This window comes from Grampus griseus (assembly GCF_964374135.1).
Source record: "Grampus griseus genome assembly, chromosome: 8".
NCBI lineage: Eukaryota > Metazoa > Chordata > Mammalia > Artiodactyla > Delphinidae > Grampus > Grampus griseus.
The window spans coordinates 58,113,462-58,140,991 of record NC_139002.1 but is presented as its reverse complement, the minus strand read 5'-3'; the positions used below and the strand labels follow the sequence as shown (position 1 = coordinate 58,140,991).

Genomic DNA, 27,530 nt, shown 5'->3' with positions numbered 1-27,530 from the left:
AAAAATTAATTCTAAGATGGCAACATCAGGTTGCAAATTGACATTTTTTTATTAGCTTTAAAAATATGAACATGTCAATTTAAAATCCCATCTGGTTACATGGTGCAGCTGTCCTGAATGAATATAACATTTTCAGTTATTAGGCACTTGGCTAAAGCATTCAGAACTGCCACGTGCCATCAACAAACAGCAAGAGCCACAAGTACAGTACTTAAAAACTACCTACATGGGCTTCCCTGGTGGCGCAGTGGTTGAGAGTCCGCCTGCTGATGCAGGGGACACGGGTTCGTGCCCCGGTCTGGGAAGATCCCACATGCCGCAGAGCAGCTGGGCCCGTGAGCCATGGCCGCTGAGCCTGCGCATCCGGAGCCTGTGCTCCGCAACGGGAGAGGCCACAACAGTGAGAGGCCCGCGTACCGCAAAAAAAAAAAAAAAAAACTACCTACATGCTCACACTGGTATGAGAGGATTACTTAGCCTGTCCTGGAAAGGTGGGGATATATGGGGAAATGGAAGGCACAATCTCACAATTTTAAGAAAGTAGCTTTCAGTTTACCTCCAATTCTCTTAAAAGGCAATGGACTCTGATATCTTTGATCCCATAATTCCTTAGTCTAGAGAGCTTTACCTACCCTCCTGCCTTGAACCAATAAAATCTTAAGAACCAAGGCTTTGGAACTGGACTAAAAGTGGGTTCAATACCAACTCTACCTCTTACACACTGTATGAAATTAACACATTTCTTAATCTTCCTGAGACTCTACTTTCTCAGGTGTAAAATGATAATACCTAAACCTACAGAGTTGTGGTGAGGATGAAAGAAAATGTACGTAAACTATCTAAAGAATATTTGGCTCATGTGGGCATTCACTAAACGGTTAACTATTTTTACATTCTCCTTTGTACCTTACTGTAATTTGTACAGAACAGTAATTATGCATGTACCTAAAAGTTTATTGTGACAATTAAATGAATTAATACAGGTAAAGGGCTTAGAATAGTGCCCGGCACATAGTAGGCAATCATTAACTGTTAGTTGCTGTTGTTGTTACTACCAACACTGAATTACAACTTACCTGCTGTCTTCCTCCCCATTAATATTTAGCATAAAACCTCAATAAACATCTGCTGACCAGCTGAATAAATAATGGATGACTGGTTGAATGAATGAACTGAAGATATCATAGTTCTGTGACAAGAGGAACACCTCCCTGAATTTATCATACAATCTTCACACAGCAGCCATTCAATAAGAATGTATTGTGAAAAAAAAAATTAGAAGTTAACTTGTATAAAACAAATCAAGAGAGATGATTTTCTTCTGTCCAGTAAATAAGTGTAGAAATAAAAATCAACACTGATACATTCCTTTAAAAAAATAAAAAAAGAATGTATTTTGAATTGATTAATCACACCAAGAACTGATTAATCCAACCAAGCCTATGTGGTAAATAGGGAAAGTATTCTTGTAGGTCTGTCTCACAGATAAGAAACAGTCCCAGAGTGAATAAAGGTTAAGATCACTCAGCTAGGACAGAAACAAGAATCCCCTTTGGTCTCTCAGAAACTAGTACTAGATTTTCTTCTACTAGGGCTTACTCTCTTTCCATATTTTAAACATTACCTATGAGACTGGTCAAGTTTTTCCATACTCTGTGGTTACAGGAAGAGACCGCTGAGTCCGAAGATACTACCAACGAATGATGGAAGGGTGAAGAAGGAACATGACCAAATAAGGAGAAAGTCTCTCTTCTTTGAGAGAGAAGGAGCAAAGACCTGATTTTACATGACCTGAAAATAGACAAAGCAACTAAATCTGAAACTAACAAGAGAATAAAGCCCTAACTATGAACAAATAAGGACAGAGGGTGCTTATAGGGTCAAATATGAAAGGCAGTATGAGGATTACAGGTACTCATTCCCTCCTGTTGAAAGCATGACTAGGTACAGTCTTTTGGGGGAGTATTTATTCTTTCCTTTAACAAATATTATATTTATTGAGTCCCTGCAATGAACTAGGAGAACAACTTGACAGTATATAGCAAGAGCCTTAAAAATAGTATACCTTTATCCCAATTACTGTATTCCTAAATTTTTATCTGAATAAAGTTAACAAAAAATACAGACCAAAATTTATAAAGATGCTTATCCCAGTATTATAATATCCAAAAATGGAAAGTAACTTACATGTCCAACAATAAGGTTATGAGTAAATAAATCACATCATGCAATGCATAGTCATAGATACTGAACAAAAAAATTTGACACTGAAAAATGCTTATAACCTAATATTAAATTAAAAAGCACTCCACAAACAGTATATATAATGATCTTTATATAAAATAGGAAAAAAACTTTTTTAAATGCTGAAAACTTTTAAAGTTTATTTCTGCATGGTAGGACGTAGGAAGAATAGGCTATAGGGAGATGCTGCCAAGTTTTCCAATTTTCCATAATAGGCATTTTTCAAAAAACCACAGGGTGGAGGAGATTTACAGAAGAAAAGTCAGAATATTAAATACCATCAGGATTGATCAAGATCTTTGGACTCTCTGCCAAGTGAGAAGAATATAAAAGGCATATTATTTCTATACAGAAGGATTACGTTAATCCTAGTGAGAACTGACAAAACTACAAGGGTGAAACACAATGGGAGAGCAATAAGAAGGAAATCCAATCAGATTCCCAGGAGGTCACTTTCATCTGCAGAATGTCTGTCAACAGCAAAGTCAAGTTCAATGAGTGAGGTGAGGACTGAAGCTTGATGACTGGAAGAAGATGGCAGAAATCCAGCTAATACCTAGTGCTAAAATCTGTGAGTTCCTTGATGGCATGAAACCAGTCAATTACCATACAGTGTTTTAAAGACCATGACAGAAGCCAGCAACAAGAATGTGGCAAAATAGTCTAGAGAGGGTCCACAAAGGCTTTCTGAAAGACGACTCATTTAAAGGAAAAAGGCATGAACCTGGAGAAGGGCAGAAGGGCATTCTAGGAAAAAGGCACAGTCTAGAGAATAGAAACAATTTAACAATTTATCTGGGGAAATTATATTCATTTCAGTGTTGCTAGAGTACAAAGTGCAAGGTGGGCAGTGGTGAAAGACATGGTTGCAGAAGTCATCAGGGGCCTGTCCCAAAGGACCTGAATGCCTGATGTACTATAGGCAAGCAGCTGCACATGAACCAATCAACAAGGGTGCCAGTCCAGTAGGAGATAACTCCAGCAGAAGAGACAGTTAGGTAGCATTATGGTAAAGATAAGTGAAAGGTGGTTAGCACAGAGTAGGAGCAAACAATTCAGCCTGGGGGCTCATATAAGGCCTCTGAGAGAAGGTGTCAAAGTTAAGACACAAAGGAAAAATGGGTCTAAGGACAGCAACATTCAAGATGGTAGCACACTACTGATACAAACTCTGGCCTGACACAAACTCTACAAATCAGAGCACCAGCCCCCACAAGACTTCCAAAGGGGGACCCATTCTCATCAGCAGAATGTAAGCTCCAAACGCTTTGTCTTGTTCACTGCCATGTCTCCAATACTAAAATCAGTGAACATGAAAAAGGTGCTCTATAAATATTTGTAAAGAAAAAGAAAAAGAGACAGGGGGACTTGCTGTTATATTAAAAAGCAATGAGGGGGCTTCCCTCGTGGCGCAGTGGTTGAGAGTCCGCCTGCTGATGCATGGGACGTGGGTTCGTGCCCCAGTATGGGAGGATCCCACATGCCGCGAAGCGGCTGGGCCCGTGAGCCATGGCCGCTGAGCCTGCGCGTCCAGAGCCTGTGCTCCGCAATGGGAGAGGCCACAGCAGTGAGAGGCCCTCGTAACGCAAAAAAAAAAAAAAAAAAGCAAAAATAAAAAGCAATGAGGGGACTTCCCTGGTGACGCAATGGTTAAGAATCCGCCTGCCAATGCAGGGCACACGGGTTCAATCCCTGGTCTAGGAAGATCCCACATGCTACGGAGCAACTAAGCCCGTGTGCCACAACTACTGAGTCCACATGCCACAACTACTGAACCCTGCACTCCTAGAGCCCATGCTCCACAACAAAAGAAGCCACTGCAATGAGAAGCCCACACACCACACTGAAGAGGAGTCCCCACTCGCCGCAACTAGAGAAAGCCCATGCACAGCAACAAAGACCCCATGCAGCCAAAAATAAATAAATAGATAGATAGATAGATAGATAAATAAGCAAGTAAGCAATGGGAAATTCACAATAGTCAAAAGGTAGTGGCAATCTAAGTGTTCACTGACAGATGAACAGATTTTTTTAATGGTATATACATATAATGGAATATTATTCAGCCCTAAAAAGGAAGGAAATTCTGACACATGCTACAACATGGATGAACCTTGAAGACATTATGCTAAGTGAAAGCCACTCATAAAATGACAAAAACTGTATGATTCCACAGTGACAGAAAGTAGAATAGTTGTTGCTGAGGGCTGGAAGGAGAGGAAAATGGGGAGTTACTGTTTAATGAGTTTCAATTGTGCAACAGGAAAAATGTTCTGGAGATAGATGGTAGGATGGTTGCATAACAATGTGAAAGTACTTAAATGTCACTGAATTGTACACTTTAAAATGGTTAAAACGGTAAATTTTAACATGTGTATATAAATATTTCACCACAATTTTTCAAAAATTACAAAATGCAAAACAGAGTTACTTAAGGATAAAAAAATGGGGAAAATAAAAGAAATGGAAAAAAGGATAAAGAAGTAAAACTCTGAAGACTAAGGCCAACCCTTAGGAGCTTGGAGCCAAAGGAAAACAGCAATGTCTCCCCCATCCCTCCCTTCAATTGCCATTTCCATCCACATCCAATTTAGTAATTTTACATGCAACTGAGTCCTAATTAAAACAAATACTAAGCATAGAACCCCCAAAGGGCCACAAACAAGCAAATCCATGGGTAACCTGAAAGATGTGTTATGAAAGTGGTCTCATTGACTTAACCTTGTTAATTGCTAGTAACAGCAAAACAACTATCATTTACTTGAACAGCTAATATGCATGGGGCCCTATGGTTGGAGCTTTATAAACATTATCTCTAATCATAACAGTAACCCTGAAAGGTAAATGTTACAATTTTGTTTTCATACTGACTTATCTAGGATGATATAAATGGTAAAGATGCAATGTGAATCTAGGTCAATCTGATTCCAAAACCCTTGAGGAATGATCAACTGTTCTCTCAAAAAAAAAAAAAAAACCAAACAACAACAACAGAAATGCTACCTTCTTCCCAAGCAGGTACCTCTCCTGCGTTAGAACCGGGGCCTAGGCCCCTGACCTGTCCTCCCCTCCACCTCTGCTAGAAGTTACCAGCTAGGAGTACCTAGATTGAGTCATTACCAAGTACTTTTCTAGGTAATTCCCAGTGGCCAGAGATGCGGATGCTCTCAACACTGAGCCACTATAGGAGAAAAGAGGAGTGGCTCACCACAGGTCTTTCAGACCCCAAATTGACCAAGCAGGACAAAGACACTTAGGACAATTGTTTACAATGTTTCCTCCAGGAGCACAAAAACACTCCACTGGCACTGCCCAAGATATTGCTACTGCTTAACAATGCTTCACTGATTAATAACCCTCACTCCCTTTCCTCCCCCAGACCACCCCTAGAAATCATTACCAGCTCCAGTCTCCTTCTGGCCGGTTTACCTCATCCTCTCCCACTCCCAGCACCACCAAGTTCAAGGGTAATTTAAATAAGATCTTTTATTCCTCCATATACTTTAAAAACATTCCAATCCTGTGGCCCATTCCTCTACCTAGCTCTACTGGGTGATCTACAATACTATCCAATGAACAAAGAGTTCTCAGAGATTTCCAAATGCATTAAATAATTTACTCCTACAGCAACTCTGAGAGATAAGTATTAATATCTCCATTTGACCAGGACTTCCCTGGTGGCACAGTGGTTAAGAATCTGCCTTCCAATGCAGGGGACACGGGTTCCATCCCTCATCAGGGAACTAGATCCCACATGCATGCCGTGACTAACAGTTTGCATGCCACAACTAAGGAGCCCACAAGCTGCAACTAAGGAGCCGGCGAGCCGCAACTAAGGAGTCCATGAGCTGCAACTAAGATCCAGCGCAACCAAAATAAATAAAATTTTTTTTTAATTCACTTAAAAAAAAATCTCCATTTGACCAAACTGACTCAGTTTATTCTAAAAAATTAAGTAGCAGAAAATATCCACCAGAAAAAAAGGCCACCTTTTCGGGTATCTTTTTCTGTTTGTTTTTTTTTAAGCCAAGAACCTTTCTCAAAAGTTTCTAGTAGCATTCCTGTCATGTCTCCCTGGCCAGACTTTGGGCACATACTCGTTCCTAAGTCATTCACTGGCAAGAGGCAAGGGATTACCATGACCACTTGACAAATTAATTCTTTGAGTTGTAATGAAAGTTGGCAAACACACAACCACCACAGTGCCCATCACCTCAAGGACACAAATATGAAACAATGAGGGAAGCAGGCTGCCTCCAGGCCCCTCTTAGTACGCTTTCTTCATGTCACAGGGACCCTGAAGACTCAAGAGGTCAGAACTGCTGGCCTGGGGAAAAGAGAACAGACATTCCACTAGAGTCCAGAGTCTGTGGAGCGTGCTCTAGAAGAGGATCTAGAGTCTTTAGTTTTAGTAAAAGTACTATACTAATATTAGTTCTAAACTTAAATCCTGCTGTGTAGGCTTTGCTAAGGGACTACCTCTCCCCAACCCTCAGTTTCCCCTTTAGTAATAAGAGACCACCTAGATAAGTGTTTTCAAACTGGTCTTCAGAGAATTAAGGGTTATGAAAAGGTATCCAGGACCAGAAGTAAATAGAAGGGGGACACAAAGGAGTAGTGTTTTAAATCCCACTTAAACTAGAATAGCTCTCATTCGATCTCTTTGTATTGAGCCTCGTAATAATTGGTAAAAAAAGGGTTCTAGCGCTCAAAAAAAAATTTTTTTTTAATTCACTAAACTAGATGACCTTCCTTCTAGGTTAACATTCTATTTTTCAATGAAACAGGTTATCAGCTAAACAATCCCCCATTAATCACTTCACCATATTTCACTAAAGTTATGAATGACCTTCACACTGATAAATCCAATGAACAGTGCTTATTTTTATTTGATCTCTCAGCATCATTTAGCACTGTTGTTCATTTCCTCCTAATTGAAACCCTTGGCTTCTGAACATTACATTCTCCTAATTTTCCTCCTACCTCTCTATCTGCCCCTTCTCTGCCTGCTTTCCAAGGTTATTCTCTTCTGCCCAGTGGTTAAATGTTAAAGACTATACTATTCTCTATTCTTTTCTCACTCTATTCTCTCTCCCTAGACAATCTAATCCACATCCATGACTTTACTTACCATCTAACTGCCAAACATACAACCAATTTTCCTCTGGCCCTTACCTTTCTCTAAGTTCCAGGCACATTTATCTAACTGCCTACTCAACATCATCCCTTGGATGTCTTAAAGTCACCTCAAATTCAACATGTCCAAAACTGAATTCATAATACTCCATTCCCAAGCCAGTCCCTTTCCAGTGTCCTCATTTCAGTGAAAGGTACTACCATCTACCTCCTAGTGATTAAGCCAGGCACTGGGAGCCATCCTTATCACTTCCTTCTCCTTTATCCCCAATATATAATCCATCACACAGTTCTAGCAATTCAACCTACTAAATACATCTCTTACATTTCTCCTCGTCTCTGCCTACCATCCTCCTCATCCAACCTACCATCTGATCTCTTACATGGACCATATCTGTGCAAGAGCATCCCTGCACTGACTGATACTCCTCTATAATCTTTTCTCTACATCTCAGTCATAGTACTGTTTTCCAAATTCAGATCTTTCAATTCTCCCTTGCATAAAACCCTTTAATGGGAAGCCCTAGACACAGCCATCAGACAAGAAAAATAATAAAAGGAATCCAAATTGGAAAGGAAGGAGTAAAACTGTCACTGTCTGCAGATGACATGATACTATACATAGAAAATATCCTAAAGACAGCACGAAAAAACTACTAGAGTGCATCAACAAATCTGGTAAAGTTGCAGGATACAAAACTAATATACAACAATGAATTATCAGAAAGAGAAATTAAAGAAACAATCCCATTTACCTTCACATCAAAAAGAATAAAATACTTATAAATAAATCTCACTAAGGAGATAAAAGACCTGTACTCGGAAAACTATAAGACACAGATGAAAGAAACTGAAGACAACACAAAGAAAGAAACCGTGTTCATGGATTGGAAGAATTAATATTGTTAAAATGACCATACTATCCAAGGCACTCTACAGATTCAATGAAATCCCTATCAAAATACCAATGGCATTATTCACAGAACTAGAAAAAATAATTCTAAAATTCATATGGAAACATAAGATCCCGAATAGCCAAAGCAATCTTGAGAAAGAAGAAGAGAAGTGGAAGTATCACACTCCCTAGCTTCAGACTATACTATAAAGCTACAGTCATCAAAAGAGTACAGTACTGGTACAAAAAAAGACACATAGCTCAAAGGAACAGAATAGAGAACCCAGAAATAAACCAACACACTATGGTCAACTAATCTATGACAAAGGAGGCAAGAATATACAATGGGGGAAAGACAGTCTCTTCAATAAGTGGTGCTGGGAAAATTGACAGCTACATGTAAAAGAATAAAATTAGAACATTTTTTCACACTATGTATTTACAAAAATAAACTCAAAATGGATTAAAGACCTAAATGTAAGGCCAGAAGACTCCTAGAAGAAAACATAGGCAGAACACTCTTTGACATAAATTGGAGAAATTTTTTTTTGGATCTGCCTACTAAGGCAAAGGAAACAAAAGCAAAAAAACCTTAATGTGACCTAATTAAACTTAAAAGCTTTTGCACAGCAAAGGGAACCATCAACAAAATGAAAAGACAACTTACTGAATGGGAGAAAATACTTGCAAATGATATAAACAATAAGGGGTTAATATCCAAAACACATAAACAGCTGACACAATTCAATATCAGAAAAAACACCTGACTTAAAAATGGGCAAAAGAACTGAATAGACATGAAAAGATGCTCAACATCACTAATCATTAGAGAAATGCAATCAAAACCACAGTGAGATATCACCTCACATCTATCAGAATAGCTATCATAAAAAGACCACAAACAACAAACATTGGCAAGGATGTGGAGAAAGGAGAACGCTTGTACACTGTTCGTGGGAATGTAAACTGGTGCAGCCACTGTGTAAAACAGTATGGAGGTTCCTCCAAAAACTAAAAATAGAAGTACCATGTGATCCAGCAATTCCACTCCTCGGTATATATCTGAAAAAAACAAAAACACTAATTTGATAAGATTCCTGCACTCCAACGTTCACAGCAGCATTATTTACAACTGCCAAAATATGGAAGCAACCTAAGTGTCCATCAACAGAGGAATGGATAAAGAAGATGCGATAGATATATACAATGGAATACTACTCAGCCATAAAAAAGAATTTTGCCATTTGCAGCAACATGGATGGACGTGAAAGGCATTATGCTTAGTGAAATAAGTCAGACAGAGAAAGACAAATACTGAATGTTATCACTTATATGTGGGATCTAAAAAATAAAACAAACAAATGAATATAACAAAACAGAAACAGACTCACAGATATAGAGAACAAACTAGTGGTTACCAGTGGGGAGACAGAAACGGGGAGGGGTAAGATAAGAGTAGGGGATTAAGAGGTACAAACTAGTATGTATAAAATAAATAAGCTACAAGGATGCATTGTACAGCACATGGAATATAGCAAATATTTTATAATAACTTTAAAAAAAAACCCTTTAATGGCTTCCACTTATTCTTAGTATAAAGAAAAACATCAGGGACTTCCCTGGCAGTCCAGTGGTTAAGAGGCTGCACTTCTACTGCAGGGGCATGGGTTCAATCCCTGGTCAGGGAACTAAGATCCTGCATGCTGCGTGGCGCAGCCAAAACCAAAAACCAAACAAACACGAAAAAACAAAGAAAAACATCAGGTCCCCTATGTTTTTTATTTATGTCCCTCCTCTAGCTCTATACTTTGTAGATAAGCAATCCTTATTTCATTTTCTCAAATATACCAAGCTCTTTTCTGTCACAGAGGCTTTATATATGCTGTTCCCTTTACCTAGAAGACTCTACTCACCATCCCCACCTTGCCTTTGCCTAAAAATCTCCAATTCATCCTTCAGACTTCACATCCAATATCACTTCCTTAGAGAAGCCTTCACAGAACTTCCAGACTAGGTCAGATTCCCATATGATATTTACCCAGAGCAACACGAAGCACTAATTGGTAGTACTTAACTCAGTTATAATTTTATACATTGTGTGTGTATGATCATTTGATCAATGTCTCATCCACTAGACTGTAAGCTCCATAAGTTTATGGGAACTATATCTATTTTTGCTCAGCACAGTATCTGTACTGCACAATGTTATACAATCTGAGCCAAGATTGGAGCCCAGATCTATCTGATACAAAATTCAAGGTATTTCCAGTATATGTCACTGAGGATAGTGAACCACTAAGATTATTAGATTAGGCAGTTTTAACTAAAAACTAAGAAGGGGGATGAACTTGATGCTTCATGAATGTCTGTAAATCTCCAAGACTCCAAAAAGTGGATTTTCCACTTTATTAAAGAAGGTGGATTCTTCTTTCAAAACGTGATTCACAGGGGAAGCTGGAAAAGTGAAGACCTTAAAATTGAATTATTACTGAAAAGACATCCCATGTTCACGGACTGGAAGACTTAACACTGTTAAGATGTCAATATTACCCAAAGAGATTTACAAATTCAATACAATCTCTATCAAAATTCCAAAAGCCTTGGGACTTCCCTGGCAATCCAGTGGTTAAGACTCCACACTTCCAATGCAGGGGACGTGGGTTCTATCCCTGGTCAGGGAACTAAGATCCCACATGCTGTGCAGTGCGGCCAAACACTTTCTTTTTAATTATTAAAAAAAAAAATTAAAAACAAAATTTCAACAGCCTTTTTTTGTAGAAATGGAAGAGCCAATGCTCAAATTCATAAGGAATTACAAGGAGCTCCAAATAGCCAAAACAATCTTGAAAAGGAAGAAGAAAGTTGGAGAACTCTAAGTCTCAATTTCAAAATTGACTATAAAACTACAGTAAGCAAAACAGCATGGTACTGGTGTAAGGCGAAACATATAGATCGATGGAATAGAACTGAGTCCAGAAGTAAACCCATACATCTATGGCCACCTGATTTTTGGCAAGTGTGTCAGGATCAATCAATGGGGAAAGACTAGTGTCTTCAATAAATGGTGCCAGGACAACTGCATATTTACATGCAAATAAATAAAGCTAGACCCTTACCTCATACCATATATAAAAATTAATTCAAAATAGATCAGTGACGTAATATAAGAGCCAAAACCATAAAACTCCTAGAAGAAAACACAGGGGTAAATCTTCATGACCCTAGATTTGGCAATGGATCTTAGATATGACACCAAAAGCATAAGCAACAAAAGAAATGGATAAACTAGACTTGATTAAATTTAAAAACTTTTGGGCAAAAAAGGACATGATCAAGAAAGTGAAATGACAACCTACAGAATGGGAGAAAATATTTGGAAATCACATATCTGACAAAGATCTGGTATCCAGAATATATAAAGAATGTTTACAATTCAACAATCAAAATGCAAACAACCCAATTTAAAAATGGATTAAGAACTTGAATAGTTATTTCTCTAAAGATATATAAATGGCCAATAAGCACATGAAAAGATGCTTAACATCATTAGTCAATAAGAAAATGCAGGGGGGCTTCCCTGGTGGTGCAGTGGTGGAGAGTCTGCCTGCCAATGCAGGGGACATGGGTTCGTGCCCCGGTCCGGGAGGATCCCACATGCCGCGGAGCAGCTGGGCCCGTGAGCCATGGCCGCTGAGCCTGTGCGTCCGGAGCCTGTGCTCCGCAACGGGAGAGGCCATAACAGTGAGAGGCCCGCGTACCGCAAAAAAAAAAAAAGAAAAGAAAATGCAGGACTTCCCTGGCAGTCCAGTGGTTAAGACTCCATGCTTCCACTGTATGGGGCACAGATTCGATCCCTGGTTGGGGAACTAAGATCCCGCATGCTGCATAGCCCGGCCAAAAAAAAAGAAAAAAAAAACCTAATAAGAAAATACAAATTAAAATCATGAGATACCACGTCACATCCACTAAAATGGTCATTAAAAAAAAGGAGAATATAACAAGTTGGCAAGGATGCGGAAAAATCTGAACCCTCATACATTGCTGGTGGGAATGTTAAATGGTGCAACTGTTACGAAAAACAGTTTGGCAGCTCAACAACTTAAGCAATTATTGTATGACCCAGAAATTCTACTCCTAGATATAGACCCCAAAGAATTGAAAATAGGTACTCAAACAATACATGTACCCACATGTTCACAGCAGTACTACTCACAATAATCAAAAGGTAAAACCAACCTAAATGTCCATCAACAGGAGAATGGATAAACAAATTGTGACATATCCATTCAATGTAACGTTATTCAACTATAAAAAGGAATGAAGCACTGATACATGCTACAGTGTAGATGAACCTCAAAAACACTATCTTAAGTGAAAGAAGCCAGACACAAAAGGCCACATATGGTATGATTTCATTTACATGAAATATACAGAACAGGTAAATCCACTGAGACAGAATTGGACTGGTGGCTGCCAGCGGCTGGGGGAAGGGAAGGATGGGGAATGACTACTTAATGAGTACAGGATTTCTGTTTGAGGTGATGAAAATGTTTTGGAACTAGACAGATACAGTTGTCAACATTGTGAATGTACTAAATGCCACTGGATTGTTCACTTTAAATTGGTTAATTTCATGTTATGTGAATTTCACTTCAGTCAGTCAATAAGAGAATACTCCCCTTACAAACACATCCCCAAAACTGAGTTATTGCCTTTTCTTCCCATGGCCCAAATTATAGCAACAGACAGAAGGCATTTCTTGATTCTCATCAGGAAAGAAAACAAGATCTCTAGGGAGCTGCCACAAATGAGAATATAAACAAAATTCTCAATTGCACTACACTAACATTAAATAAGTCCAGATGGCTGTATCCATAGAATTAGTCTCACTCAGGAAAGCCCAGTGAAGGCACTTTTGCTAATACTCCTGTTGCTGGGATCCAGGATACAGGTAGAGACAAAGAGAAAACTAAAATACTGGAAAAAGTTTTAAATAGCCTTGTAGGCCTACATTTTTCAAAAAATGTAAAGTACACTGGGAATTCCCTGGCTGTCCAGTGGTTAGGGCTCCAAGCTTCCACTGCAGGGGGCCTGGGTTCAATTCCTGGATGCCGCAAGCCGCAACACGTGGCCAAAAAAAAAAGTAAAGTACATTAAAAAAAAAAAAATTAAGTGCAATGGGTACAAACAACAAATCTGAAAAGCTATCAACCCACCATATGCTAAAGACAAATGTATCTTTAATCAAAGAAAAACTGAAACAAGTACTACATATCTATTAAAATAGCTGAAATAAAACACAATGATAATACTAAATGCTGGCAAGGATGCAGAGAAACTGGGTTTCTCATACACTACTGGTGGGAATGTAAAATTGTACAGCCACCCTAGAAAACAGTTTGGCAGTTTCTTATAAAACAAAACATGCACTTACTATGCAACCCAGCAATCGCACTCTTCAGCATTTATCCCAGAGAAATAAAAACACAAAAGCCTGTATACAGATGCTCATAGCAGCTTTATTTGTAATAGCAAAAGCCTGGAAACAACCCAAATGTCCTTCAACAGGTGAATGGTTAAATAAATGCCGGTACATCCATACAATGGAATTCTATTCAGCAAAAAAGGACAATATGATATGATACACACAACAATCTGGATAACTCTCAAGGGCATTATGATTAGTGATGTCAATCTCATAAGGTTATACACTATATGATTCCATTTATATATCATTCTCAAAATTACAAAACTAGTTTACAGATGAAGAACACATTAGTGATTGTCAGAGGACGGCAATAGGAATAGGCTAGGGGAGAGAAGGAGGTTTATGTGCAAATATAAAGGGGGCAGTACGAGGAGTTCCTTTGTGGTGATAGAACAGCTCTGTATCTTGACTGCGGCAGCTGTTACACAAGTCTATACATGGGATAGACCTATACACACACACACAAACACACAAAGCGATGCATTTTAAAAAAATGGTAAAATGAATGAATGAGGTCTGCAGTCTAGTAAATATACTGTATCAATGTCAATTACCGGTTTGTTTGGGTTTTTTTGCAGTACGCAGGCCTCTCACTGTTGTGGCCTCTCCCGCTGCGGAGCACAGGCTCCGGACGCACAGGCTCAGCAGCCATGGCTCACGGGCCCAGCCGCTCCGCGGCACGTGGGATCCTCCCGGACCAGGGCACGAACCCGTGTCCCCAGCATCGGCAGGCGGACTCTTAACCACTGCGCCACCAGGGAAGCCCAATTACCTGGTTTTGACATTCTCTTCATTATATAAGATGTCACCACTGGGGTAAGTTGGAAGGTTACACAGGACTCTATGTCTAGTTCTGTAACTTCCTGCTAGTCTACATTTATTTCAAAATAAAAAGTTTTTTTTGTTGTTTTTTTTTTTTAAGTAATACAATTAAACAAACATTTACTGGGCTTCCCTGGTGGTGCATTGGTTAAGAATCCGCCTGCCAATGCAGGGGACTGGGGTTTGAGCCCTGGTCCGGGAAGATCCCACATGCCACGGAGCAACTAAGCCCGGGCGCCACAACTACTGAGCCTGCGCTCTAGAGCCTATGAGCCACAACTACTGAGTCCACATGCCACAACTACTGAAGCCTGCACTCCTAGAGCCCATGCTCCACAACAAGAGAAGCCACCACAATGAGAAGCCTGCACACTGCAACAAAGAGTGGCCCCCGCTCAACGCAAATAGTGAAAAGCCTGCACACAGCAATTAAGACTCAATGCAGCCAAAAATAAATAAATAAGTTTATTTTAAAAAAAAGGAATCCACCTGCCAATGCGGGGGACATGGGTTCAAGTCCCGGTGCGGGAAGATCCCACATGCCACAGAGCAACTAAGCCTGTGTGCCACAACTACTGAGTCTGTGCTCTAGAGCCCATGAGCCACAACTACTGAGCTCGTGGACCACAACTACTGAGCCCGTGTGCCACAACTACTGAAGGCCACTCGCCTAGAGCCCATGCTCCGCAACAAGAGAAGCCGCTGTAATGAAAAGCCTGAGCACCGCAACGAAGAGTAGCCCCTACTCGCCGCAACTAGAGAAAGACCACAAGCAGCAACGAAGACCCAATGTGGCCAAAAATAAATAATAAAATAATAAATAAATTTAAAAAAGAACAAAAAACAACTAAAGGTTTCAGGACTTCCCTGGTGGTGCAGTGGATAAGACTCCGCGCTCCCAATGCAGGGGGCCCGGGTTCAATCCCTGGTCAGGGAACTAGATCCCACACGCATGCCGCAACTAAGAGTTCACATGCCACAACTAAGGAGCCCGCCTGTCACAACTAAGAGCTGGTACAACCAAATTAAATAAATAAATAATTTAAAAAACACTGAAGGTTTCGCAATTAAGACCCAATGCAGCCAAATAGATAAATATTTTTAAAAAACAAAACCAAAAAAAACTAAAGGTTACCTACTAGCAAGGTAGTTCTGCCAGAACCTGAGCAAAATATTCTCTGGGCACCAGTCAAGCCCATTTGCTAAGGCATTAATTCATGAAGGACCCAGGAAGCGGGCATTTACTGGGCTATTCAATGGGGCATCACCACCATACTATACACTACACTCACAACCGGAACTGCCAAAGCCTCTACTCTCTATATCTTTCATTATTTAATACTGATAAAATTGGGGAAATCAATGAAATTATGCCAAGAAGAGACTCGACGGTGGCTTCTGAAGCAATTCCAGGCCTGTCAGGTATTTACTTGATGTTCACCTCTATCGTTCACCTAAGCCAGACCCCTCAAACATTTCTAGTATATGCTCTGGAAGGCTCAGTCACATTTATTTCCCATCATAACTCAACCAACAATTTCAGCTTTCTCACTTGTTAACTATATGACCTAACTTCTGAAGACAACACTACTTACCTAATAGCTACCTAACAGGTAGTGCTATTAGCTAAGTAACTTTTAAAGGTAATTTACGTAGAATCTCTACATAATGTCTGGCCTAAAGAAAGTGTGCAGGGACTTCCTTGGTGGCACAGTGGTTAAGACTCCGTACTCCCAACGCGGGGGGCCCGGGTTCCATCCCTGGTCAGGGAACTAGATCCCACATGTATGCTGCAACTAAGAGTTCACATGCCACAACTAAGGAGCCCATGTGCTGCAACTAAGGAGCAAGAGAGCCACAACTAAGGAGCCTGCCTGCCGCAACTAAGACCCAGCACAATCAAATAAATATTTTTTAAAAGAAAGTATACAATAAATTATAGCTGTTATTGCCATCATTAATAAGCATTCATGAATGCCCACTATTCTCCCAACATTGTGCTGAGCACTAGAGTGAAACAATAGGTATAGCTGCAGTCCCACTTTTAGAGGGTCTCTCAACAATCTAGTTGAGAGAAAACAAGTTAACCATTATATATAATTATATAATTAAACGGTAAATTGTTTGGCATAGACTAAGTGCTGAAGGAGACTAGAAATTCACAAAAACTCTTTGAATCACACAGGCAGAAATTATTATTCTCATTTTATAAAAAAAAAGAGAGGGCTTCCCTGGTGGCGCAGTGGTTGAGAATCTGCCTGCCAATGTAGGGGACACGGGTTCAAGCCCTGGTCTGGGAGGATCCCACATGCCGCGGAGCAACTGGGCCCATGAACCACAACTACTGAGCCTGCGCGTCTGGAGCCTGTGCTCCGCAACAAGAGAGGCCACGACAGTGAGAGGCCTGCGCACCGCAATGAAGAGTGGACCCCACTTGCCACAACTAGAGAAAGCCCTCGCATAGAAACGAAGACCCAACACAGCCAAAAATAAAAATAAAATAAAATAAAATAAATTAATTAAAAAAGAAGGCTCAACATTTAAAAAAAAAAACAGAGAGAAAAAATTCCTGTTCACGTTCATAGAGATCATTTACGCATGTAACAAATTCTAGGCCATGAACTATGCTAGGTGCAGAAGAGAAATAGATCAGTTAAAACTCTTTCCATTGTAAATGACAGAAAACTTAATCAAAACTAGTTTAAGCAAAAGGTCTAATTACTGGCTTAATTAAATGAAGCCCAGGATTAGGGAAGCCTAGGTAAGAGCCTCTAATTCAGAGCTCAAGTCATCATCTCCATCTCTTTAGCCTTGCTTCCTCAATGTTGGTTCTATCATGAGCCAGAGTCCCCTCTTATGGCGGCCAAACAGCTTAGCACCTTCTAGTCCTTCTAGAAGCTAGCACCCTTCTAGTCCAGCAGGATTGAGAGAGGGTTTTCTATAGTAGCTCCCACAAAAGTCTTGAACATCCAGTTTAGAGAGGCTTAGAACATATTTTTACCCCTAAATCAATCACCGTGGCTAGAGGAATGTGATGTGCTGGTTAGCTTGGGCCTAGTTCAGGTACACCAGGGCTAAGAAGTTCCTACCCAAACCACAAAATAATGGGGAGGTCGGGTTGCTAAAACCAACATCTGAGGCCATTATGAAGCTAAAGAAGCAAATTACAAACGTCCACCACAAGGAACCCTGTGACTGCGCTCTCAAGGAATTTAGAATTTAGGGCAATGATTCATAAGTGCAAATGTCTGGTAGAAAAAAGGGTTAGAGTTATGGTTCCAATGGAAAAGAAAGAAACATAACTGCAGTACAAAGCAATAAGTGCTACAGCGGCTAAGTGTCACAGGATCCAGAAACAAAAGGCATTAAGGCCACCAGGGGACTCAGGGAAGTCTTCATAGAGGTGGTACTAACCAAACTTACTTCAGGTCAGGTAGCAAATCACTCAGCTACAACAGTAGAACAAAGGTTTCCTGATTCCCTTTCAAGAGCTCCTTCCACTCCTAGGTCCTAATGGTAGGAGAGGAAGATCGGTACTGGGGCATCAACGGAGGTGACTGCCACAGAAGCTCACTTAAATTAGCTGTCAAAACTGCTCAGCACTTAAATATACTGCAAAGGCCTTGTCCACATAAGCAGCAGGACTGCAAAGACCATGCCAACCCTACAGAAAGATGTTTCCGCTAGATACAGTCATGGTCCAAACATGGAACTAAACAATCCATCATTTCCCAGCATTTTAGCTTCTTTACCTACTACCACGCTGCCTCTTTCCACTACATGTATAAGGGTTGAAAGTTCAAAGAGAAAAGAACCAAACACACTAAGCTGAGACCACATTATCATATGACAAAACAGAATTAAAATTAAAACCCACAAAAATGACATTTCCACACATGCACTTTATGCTCATTGAGACAGCACGAGGTACCAAAAAGGAGGTAGATTTGGGGTCTACATCAGTCCCCACCAGTTACTAATTGTGTAACACCAGGCAAGTCACTTTTCTGACCTTCAGTCTCCTCACCCGTAAAATGGGAAACATGAGTATATTCTTTCTTCATGAAGCTGTTATAGGAAAAAAACAACACAGAGCAAGGGAAAGCACATGATCAAATTGTAAACCATCGTGTAAACATTACTGTTTTTTTTTTTGTTTTTTGTTTTTTGTTTTTGGTGGTACGCGGGCCTCTCACTGTTGTGGCCTCTCCCGTTGCGGAGCACAGGCTCCGGACGCGCAGGCTCAGCGGCCATGGCTCACGGGCCCAGCCGCTCCGCGGCATGTGGGATCTTCCCGGACCGGGGCACGAACCCGTGTCCCCTGCATCGGCAGGTGGACTCTCAACCACTGCGCCACCAGGGAAGCCCAACATTACTGTTTTTTAACTCTTTGTGGAAAGATGTTTCAAAGTAGTATATGACTTCTATAAAGACCAGAATCCTCAATGCTTCAAAATACAGGGACTACATTTCCTTCTGGACTTGGAAGATCAAAACTGTTTCCAGGAAAGGCTTATAAAAACAATACCACATTAAACGTTGGTGATTTGTTTTAAGAGCTGGTATGCAATTAAGAGGATTCCACTGTTTCACCAGGCTCTAGTGGCATCCAATTAAGTAATAATATGGGAGAGGAGCTTTAATTACAGAGGAAAACTTCCACAAGCCAGTGACAGGTGTGCAGGGCTCAAGCTGAGATCAAAATAGTTGATTACAGCATTAATTCCTCCCTTTCCTTTTTCCCAAAGACACTTAAGTTTGCATGCAATTAGTTGAAAAGTAAACCAGACCAAATGACTACCATCTTTCAAGCTTTATTACCCTTTATCATGTTAACATCCACCAATTGAGTTTTAAAGGATTAACACCAAAACAGATGGTTTCAATCCACAATAAGTAAGCTTCAGTGATCAGAAATGATAATGACCAAGTTGAAGTTACACTCATGGCTAAGATGTTACGTTTCCCTAAATTATGCCTATAGTAAATTGAAGTTATTTATTTTTCATTTTCATTTACTTTGTAAATAACCTCAAGAATAAAACCACATTTAAGGGGATGCATTTTTTTCTAACTTGTCTACTTTTCCTCCAAAATGTATAGCAAACCTCTTTTGTCCCTTGATTTAATCAATAAAAATTAAGTCCAAACATCCAACATTTATTTTGCAGGTCACGGACAATCGTATTAGCAGCACCTGCATTAAAAGCCAAATAAACAAAACCCAAAAATGGAAAAATAATTTTCCCACAAGCTTGATTATTCTAAAGTCCTTTCGGAGAGATGGACTCTTACAAATTAAACTGTTTATGTGAACTCTAAACATGTGACAGGGCAATGATGATACCACAATGGCACCTATTTGTTGAAATAGCCCTGTTCAAGCAGAGTTTGCTCCTGACTGCCAAAGAAAAGCGCTCCCAGAAGGTCAGAACTCCAGATTCGGTGCTGGGAAGCAATTCCCGAGAAATTATGTACACACTCACATAAGATGAGTCATTATGATAAGAAAAACACAGAATTTGGATTTAAGTACCTGTCATATACTCCATTCATTCAAGCAATTAGTAAGTGTTGGTGGTTCAAGGAAGACACATAAATGAATACAACAAAGTATTACAGGTTCTATGACAGGCATCAACACAGGAGAAACATGAAGAAAAACAGTCAATTCTACCTGGAAAAGAAAGCAACAGCTTTATACAGGAAGTGATATTGGTGCTAGATTTTTTAAAATACAATAAGGCTGTGTGTTGCCAGGGTAAGAAGAGAAGGACCACTTGAACAGAAGTAACAACATGAGTAATGGTTTGACAGTATAACAGCATATGGTAAATCCCAGGGATTGCAAGTAGTTTGGCAAGGTCAGGCTGAGAAGGGTCGGGGGGGGGGGGGGTCACTGGAGGTGACCCTGGCAGCAAAGGGAAGAATGGAAGCTACTGTCTGGACAAGAGATACTGAGAGTCTGAGCTGAGGCAACAGCTATGGGGAGGAGAGAAAGGCATAGATTTGGGAAATATTAAGGTTACAATATCCACACAGTTTAGGGCTTCCCTGGTGGCACAGTGGTTAAGAATCCGCCTGCCAATGCAGGGGACACGGGTTCGAGCCCTGGTCCAGGAAGATCCTACATGCCGCGGAGCAACTAAGCCCATGCGCCACAACTCCTAAGCCTGCGCTCTAGAGCCCGCGAGCCACAACTACTGAAGTCTGCACCTAGAGCCTCTGCTCCGCAACAAGAGAAGCCACCAAATGAGAAGCCTGCAAACCGCAACGAAGAGTAGGTGCCACTCGCAGAGACTAGAGAAAGCCCGGGCGCAGCAATGAAGACCCAATGCAGCCAAAAATAAATAAATAAAATAAACTTAAACTAATAATAATATCCATATAGCTTAGTGACTGCAGGAGTATGGGAAGATAAGGAAATCCCAAATTTCCAGCTTGAGTGACTGAGAGAATGGTAGTGGCATTAGTTAAGACAAGAAACACTAGAGAAGAAGGTTTGGGGAAGAAGATAATGGTTTCAGGTTTTGAGCCAACCATGTGACTTTAAATCAGTCACTTAATACCTCAAAATCAGTTTCCTAGTTAGCAAAATGGTTATAATACCCTTACCTCAAAGGCTGTGGTGAGTACTGAAGAGAATAATGGATGTGGGAAGGACTACATTATGAGCTCTACCTATGACTACATTAAGGGCTCTACCTATGACTCTGTGGAAGAAGCTGCTAAGAGTATCCATTTTCCCTTTCTTCCTCTTAGTATAGACACTACCTTACCCGCACTCTCTGCCAAGATTTAACTGAGGCACATGCAACCCCGCTGTAAGAGATAAATGTCTCTGTTTGAGCCACTGACTTTTTGAGTATCTGTTTCAGCAGCTACCCTGTACTCTAATTATATACCCTCTAAACTTGTAAAACCTGCAAGGAACTATGCAAGACAAATCTCAGGGCCCTACCATATATTGGTAATACCTTTAAGATTTGAGGGGAACATTCATGATGTATGCACATGTGCACTCACAGACATAAAATGAGAAAACAGCTGGATTGACGTATGCCAAGTGACAGAGTAGGACCAGGACTGTAGCCAAGTAATCAAGATTGAAAATTCAAATTTTTTGATCTCATACAGTTCCCACAATAAAATAACTAACTCTCAAAAGATAAAGTAATATGTAGAATACTACCTGACACTCAAATCTACAATCTGGAACAAAGGAATCAATTATGACATTCCTAGGTAAGGGGTAATTTACATGAACATAACAACCATGTCAGACTAAAATAAGAGGGGCTTAGGAATTCTCAAACGTGTTGCACTATAATCATACGCAAAAAATAATTCAGGGCAACGTACCCAGAAAATCAAGTAGCTACGCTATGTCATGACCATATTTGAATGTGATATTGCCTAGAAGCTAAATGAAACAAAACCAGCTTCTTCTCAAAGACCTGGAAGAAGGCTGTTAATGGAACTTGCTCCTTGATGTTTGTTGCTATTAGGATGTTCCTATCAAAAGCCACACAATCTATCTATATTTATCTATTTATTTATTTACAGGACAGATGAGCCAAAACTCTTGAGCTTGTGATTTCGGCCGTATGATGTCAACTTAAAGGCAATATTTGGCTTCAAAATTGCCAAAGTAAGAAAATAGTTTTCAAAGGAGAAAAGGCGTGGAAAAAACAGAGAAACTTAGGTTCTAGTCCCAGGTTATCCGTTTTCAAACTTGGACAAATTAACTTGGACAAATTAACTGATTTTCCTGGGCTTCCAGTCCTCATTTGAAATGTAGGACAGTGTGAGGGTGGAGCAGATGATGATCTCACCCAGCTCTATGAAGTTCCAAAGTTCATAAATATTCTAATGATATACTACTGAGTTAGCCTTCTATTATTTTAATGTTAATATTTCAATGTAAAAAAAGGAAGTCACAATAGAGCATTACTTCAATTTATTTAAAATGCATATTTAAGCAAAAAAAACTGGAAAACTAATTTGCCACTGTCATATCTTCTTCATAGAAATACAAAAAGAAAATCTGACAAGGCAATCAGAAAGAGTTCAGTACAATTAAGTTCCCCTAGACATAGAAAAATTGCTTCTTCAAGTATTACAAATGCATAACTGCAATCCCTCTCTCATATGAAGCCTCTGTTATAGACAGTGACCATATATTGGCTCAAATATATATTAAATGCCATTATAATTAGTGTTACTGTAATTTTCAAACATAATCAGTGACCAAGAATGAAGCAATCAGGAGAAAGCAAAGGATATAAAAGTAATCTAGCAATTTTAGCATCATCACTCTTTAATAGTACTAGACTTAGCATGAACTCTTTCAATCATGCAGTCTGTCAGCAACCTTTCTTTACAGAAAACATACTCCATGTCAGGTACTAGGAAAATAGAGATCCTCTCTCTCTCTCTCTCTCTCTCTCTCTCTCTCTCACTCACTCTCTCTCCCCCCCTCCAATCTCTCTCTCTCTCTCTCTCTCTCTCTCTCTCTCGCTCACTCTCTCTCGCTCACTCTCTCTCCCCCCCTCCAATCTCTCTCTCTCTCTTTCTCTCTCTCTCTCACACACACACACACATACACACATACACACACATACACACACACACACACACACACACACACACTCTCTCACACAGCTGTCCTATCTACTCTCAAGGAGCTTTCATAGTCTATCTACTGGGGAATTTTGCCCCTTGGATTTGAAAAAGAAAGGAGTACAGAAAGATTCTTTAAACCTGCCTCTTATCTCCAGATAGTCTAGATAAAGAAATTTATTTCCATACCTAAAAAGATTATTCCTAAAATAGATGTATAGCTCTAACCAATGGCTATAGTAATGATAGAGGGGAAAAAATATGGGAGTTGGAGTCAGGAAACCAGGGAGTTGGACTCCAAATTCTGCCACTCAACAAATGCATAACTTTGTATAATTAATTTACTTCACTTTTCCTCATCTATAAAGTGGATACAGCATATCTGCTTCACAGAGTTTTAAGGTGCAAATAAGATACATTTTATATATACCTATATATGCTTACAAGCAGTTTCTGAAAAATTATAGGGTAGAGGTTAAGTACATAGGCTCTGAAGTCAGACTGCTTGGGTTCTTTTTTTTTGGGGGGGGGTGCCCCATGCCTCGCGGCATGTGGGATCCTAGTTCCCTTATCAGGGATCGAACCCGTGCCCCCTGCAGTGGGAAGCTTGGAGTCTCAACCACCGGACCGCCAGGGAAGTCCCAGATTACTTGGGTTCTAATCACAGCTGCATCCCTTCATTATATGTGAGACTGAGCAAGTTACTTCCTCTCTCCAAGTCTCAGTTTTTTCTTCTATAAAATGGGGATAATGAGGATTGAAACAAATATTTCCTTTGGAACAATGTCAGACATATAGCACAGTGCAGCTAGCATCATCATTATTAGATCTGTGCTGAATACAGTGAATACAAAGATGAAGAAATACATGGTCCTGCCCCAAAAGAGCTACCAATTTAGTGCAAGAAACAGGTCAGAAGAAAAAATTTTAATAACAAAATACCTACCTAAAAAAATTATGCAAATATCAGTTGACATTACTATATAAGAAGTTAATATAAAATAACTCAGACTGATTCTGAGTGGAGCCTATAGAAATCCATCTCCTACCTAATCACTGCAACACCTTCAAACTAATAGACAAAGGAGGGAGAAAACAGAAGCCTAAATGTGTTCTGATAATCAAATAAAATGGAGACTTTGAAACTATCCTATACAACAACTATTCTACCTCAATACTCAAAAGAGAAGGCAATGATGCAGAAAGCATAATGCAGGCACTCGTAGTAAAGAAAAAAACAACATCCTCCTGAGAGAAAAATGAAAAAACTGGTGTAGTACCAAACTTCAGAGCCAGAAGGCTTTCTTCATATGAAAAAATCTTTATCTTAACCAATACACTGCACCATTCAGACACATCAATAATTAAACACATTAAAAATTTTGGTTGGGCTTCCCTGGTGGCGCAGTGGTTGAGAATCCGCCTGCCAATGCAGGGAACACAGGTTTGAGCCCTGCCCTGGTCTGGGAAGATCCCACATGCTGCGGAGCAACTAAGCCCGTGCGCCACAACTACTGAAGCCCATGAGCCTAGAGCCAGTGCTCCGCAACAAGAGAAGCCACCATAATGAGAAGCCTGTGCAACTAGAGAAAGCCCATGTGCAGCAACGAAGACTCAACACAGCCAAAATTAAAAAATAAAATAAAATAAATTTATTTTAAAAAAAATTTTTTTTGGTTGATGTTCCACTTAGGAAAAATACCATCTGCATTACTGAAATGCTGTAAACAGAACCAATTTTCAGGGAAGAGATAACCTGAATATGATTGCATAAAATTAAGCTTTCTAGTCTGTAAAAGCAGATCCCCCACTTGCCAGCCACCTGCACCTCTTTAAATGAAAATATGCCGATGTGCCCACCTGAGAGCCACCAAGTGATCATGCACAATAAGCACAAGCTTTACTTGGAACGTCCCCTCCCCCAGATGGACACACAGCTGTTGTGGGGTAGGAGGGGCTGGGAATGAAACAAAATCTATTTTACTTCTGTACGTATTCCTAGAAGACTTAAAACTGGGATTTCAACTTGAGTGTCCTCATGAGAGAAGCTAAAACTGTTAGCTTCTCTCATTCCTACTCTTTCAACCATCCCTACTCTTTCAACCATCCCTACTCTTTCAACCAGTTCTCCACACACTGCTCAGTGTTCTAAGATTTTCTAATCAAGGAGCCTCCCTCTTTTTGCTCTATGGATGAAGACTAGACCAAGATCCAAACTTCATGTCTTAACTATTCTCTAAGTTCCCCTGGCCTGCCTCACAGCTGTACTCCCACCCCACCCCATTCTCACCTCTACCATCCAATTATAGTCACTCAATACTTTCTCTACACAGGACCTCATTCTGGCCTGTTCTCTTCAGCTGTCCCCAAGAGCTAACATAAAACTCATCAAAATGTTTCCTTTACACAGTTCAAGTCAAATTTAAAATTTCTCTCTTAAAACAGCAGTGGAGGACTTCCCTGGTGGCGCAGTGGTTGAGGATCCGCCTGCCAATGCAGGGGACACTGGTTTGATCCCTGGTCCGGGAAGATCCCACATGCCATGGAGCAACTAAGCCCATGCGCCACAACTACTGAGCCTGCGCTCTACAGCCCGTGCTCCGCAATGAGAGAGGCCACCACAGTGAGAAGCCCGTGCACAGCAACGAAGACCCACCCAACACAGCTGAAAATAAATAAATTTATTAAAAAAAAAAAAAAAAAACAGCAGTGGATTCTCACTAAGCCCCACCTGGTCTAACTATGAAAGTCACGTAATGATTACTATCTCACCTAGCATTTTTCAATTTAAAAGGCATCTTCACATCCATTCTCATTTGATCCTCACAACAAAACAGGTCAGTTATTATTATTCCTCCTCCAAGTCTCAGCTAGAGAAAGTCAGTTGTCCCAAGCAATTCAGCTAGTAAGAAGCAAAGCTAGAACTTTAACCAAGTTTGTATAATCACAAATCCAATGCCCTTTCCATATATGCACTCACTCTCCTGACTAAGAGAGTATAAACAATGAACCAGATGTCTAAATGTCCCTTAAACAAATTACCTAGTTTGGGCAGCAAGTTCCTAGAGAAAAATGAACACTTATCAGTTTAACAGCATCAACATGAAATGTAACAAAATAGCACTAGAAGTTGGCCATCTTTTAATAAATCCTGTGGCCATGATGAAAGAAGCATCGAATTATCCCAATAGTTCAGTAATAGAGTAAGTCAAGAAGGAAGGAAGCCAGCACTTATTGAGCCCCTACTATGTTACAGGCATATACTAGGCACTAACCCTAAAATCCCTTAATGTGGGTATCATATCCCTATTCTTATCAGATGAGCAAAATGAGGCTTATGCAAGGAGTAATGGTTAGCCAATGAGGGTTAAAAGGTTTATCCAAAACCATCCAATAAGTGGCAGTGCCCAGATTTTAAAACCCAGTTCCCAAACTACAAGTCTGAGGTTATTTCCAGCGACTCTATCATGTTTTGGCACATGATATAGTGCCAAACTTTTAAAGAATTCCTAAAACAGAGTATGTCTGGAAGGCCTTTAATTTTGGTAAGATAATCAAAATACTCCATGAACCTTAACTGCTGTAATAATATAAGATTAGATGACACATATAACACTACTATATATAAAATAGATAACCAACAAGGACCTACTGTATAGCACAGAGAACTTTACTCAATATTCTGTAATAACCTATATGGGAAAAGAATCTGAAAAAGAATGGATGTATGTGTATGTACAACTGAATTACTTTGCTGTACACCTGAAACTAACACAACATTGTAAATCAACTATACTCCAATATAAAATAAAAATTAGATTTAAAAAAATTAGATGACAGGAAGAACAATCAGATATACATCTGATGACAGGTACTAATTCATGTACAATATATTACTGAGCCAATCACTGTAAATATCTAAGAGCTGAAGAGAAACTTTAATGTATCTTCAGAATATCTTATGCTATAATTGAAAACCTAACATGAGGTTTGAGTCCGTAAACTGCCCACCACTTATTAACTGAGATACCTTAATTTGGTTACTTAAATTCTCTGAATTTAGGTTTCTGCATATGTAAAATGGAAGAAACAATACCTACCTCTCAGGGTTCTAATTAAGATTTAGAGATAATGTGTGCCTCACCTAGGACAATGTCTAGCACATGGTAGCTAGTTTCATCCTTTGCCCTCTGTGAATACTCCCAGAAAAAAACATGTAGATGAAAATTAAAAACTCAACTATATGATTTTCCAAATAGAATGGGATGTTTGGTACCATGGAAAGTAAATATTCAGATGATTGAAAAAAAATTTTTCTTTTTC

The 27,530-nt window shown here is 39.8% G+C and overlaps 1 protein-coding gene across 4 annotated transcripts in view; it reads right to left on the bottom strand.

Moving 5' to 3' along the window:
• FAM168A (family with sequence similarity 168 member A) overlaps nucleotides 1-27,530 on the bottom strand; it is a 228,392-nt gene that overhangs the window by 179,464 nt on the left and 21,398 nt on the right. The gene's annotated exons all lie outside the window — the stretch shown is intronic.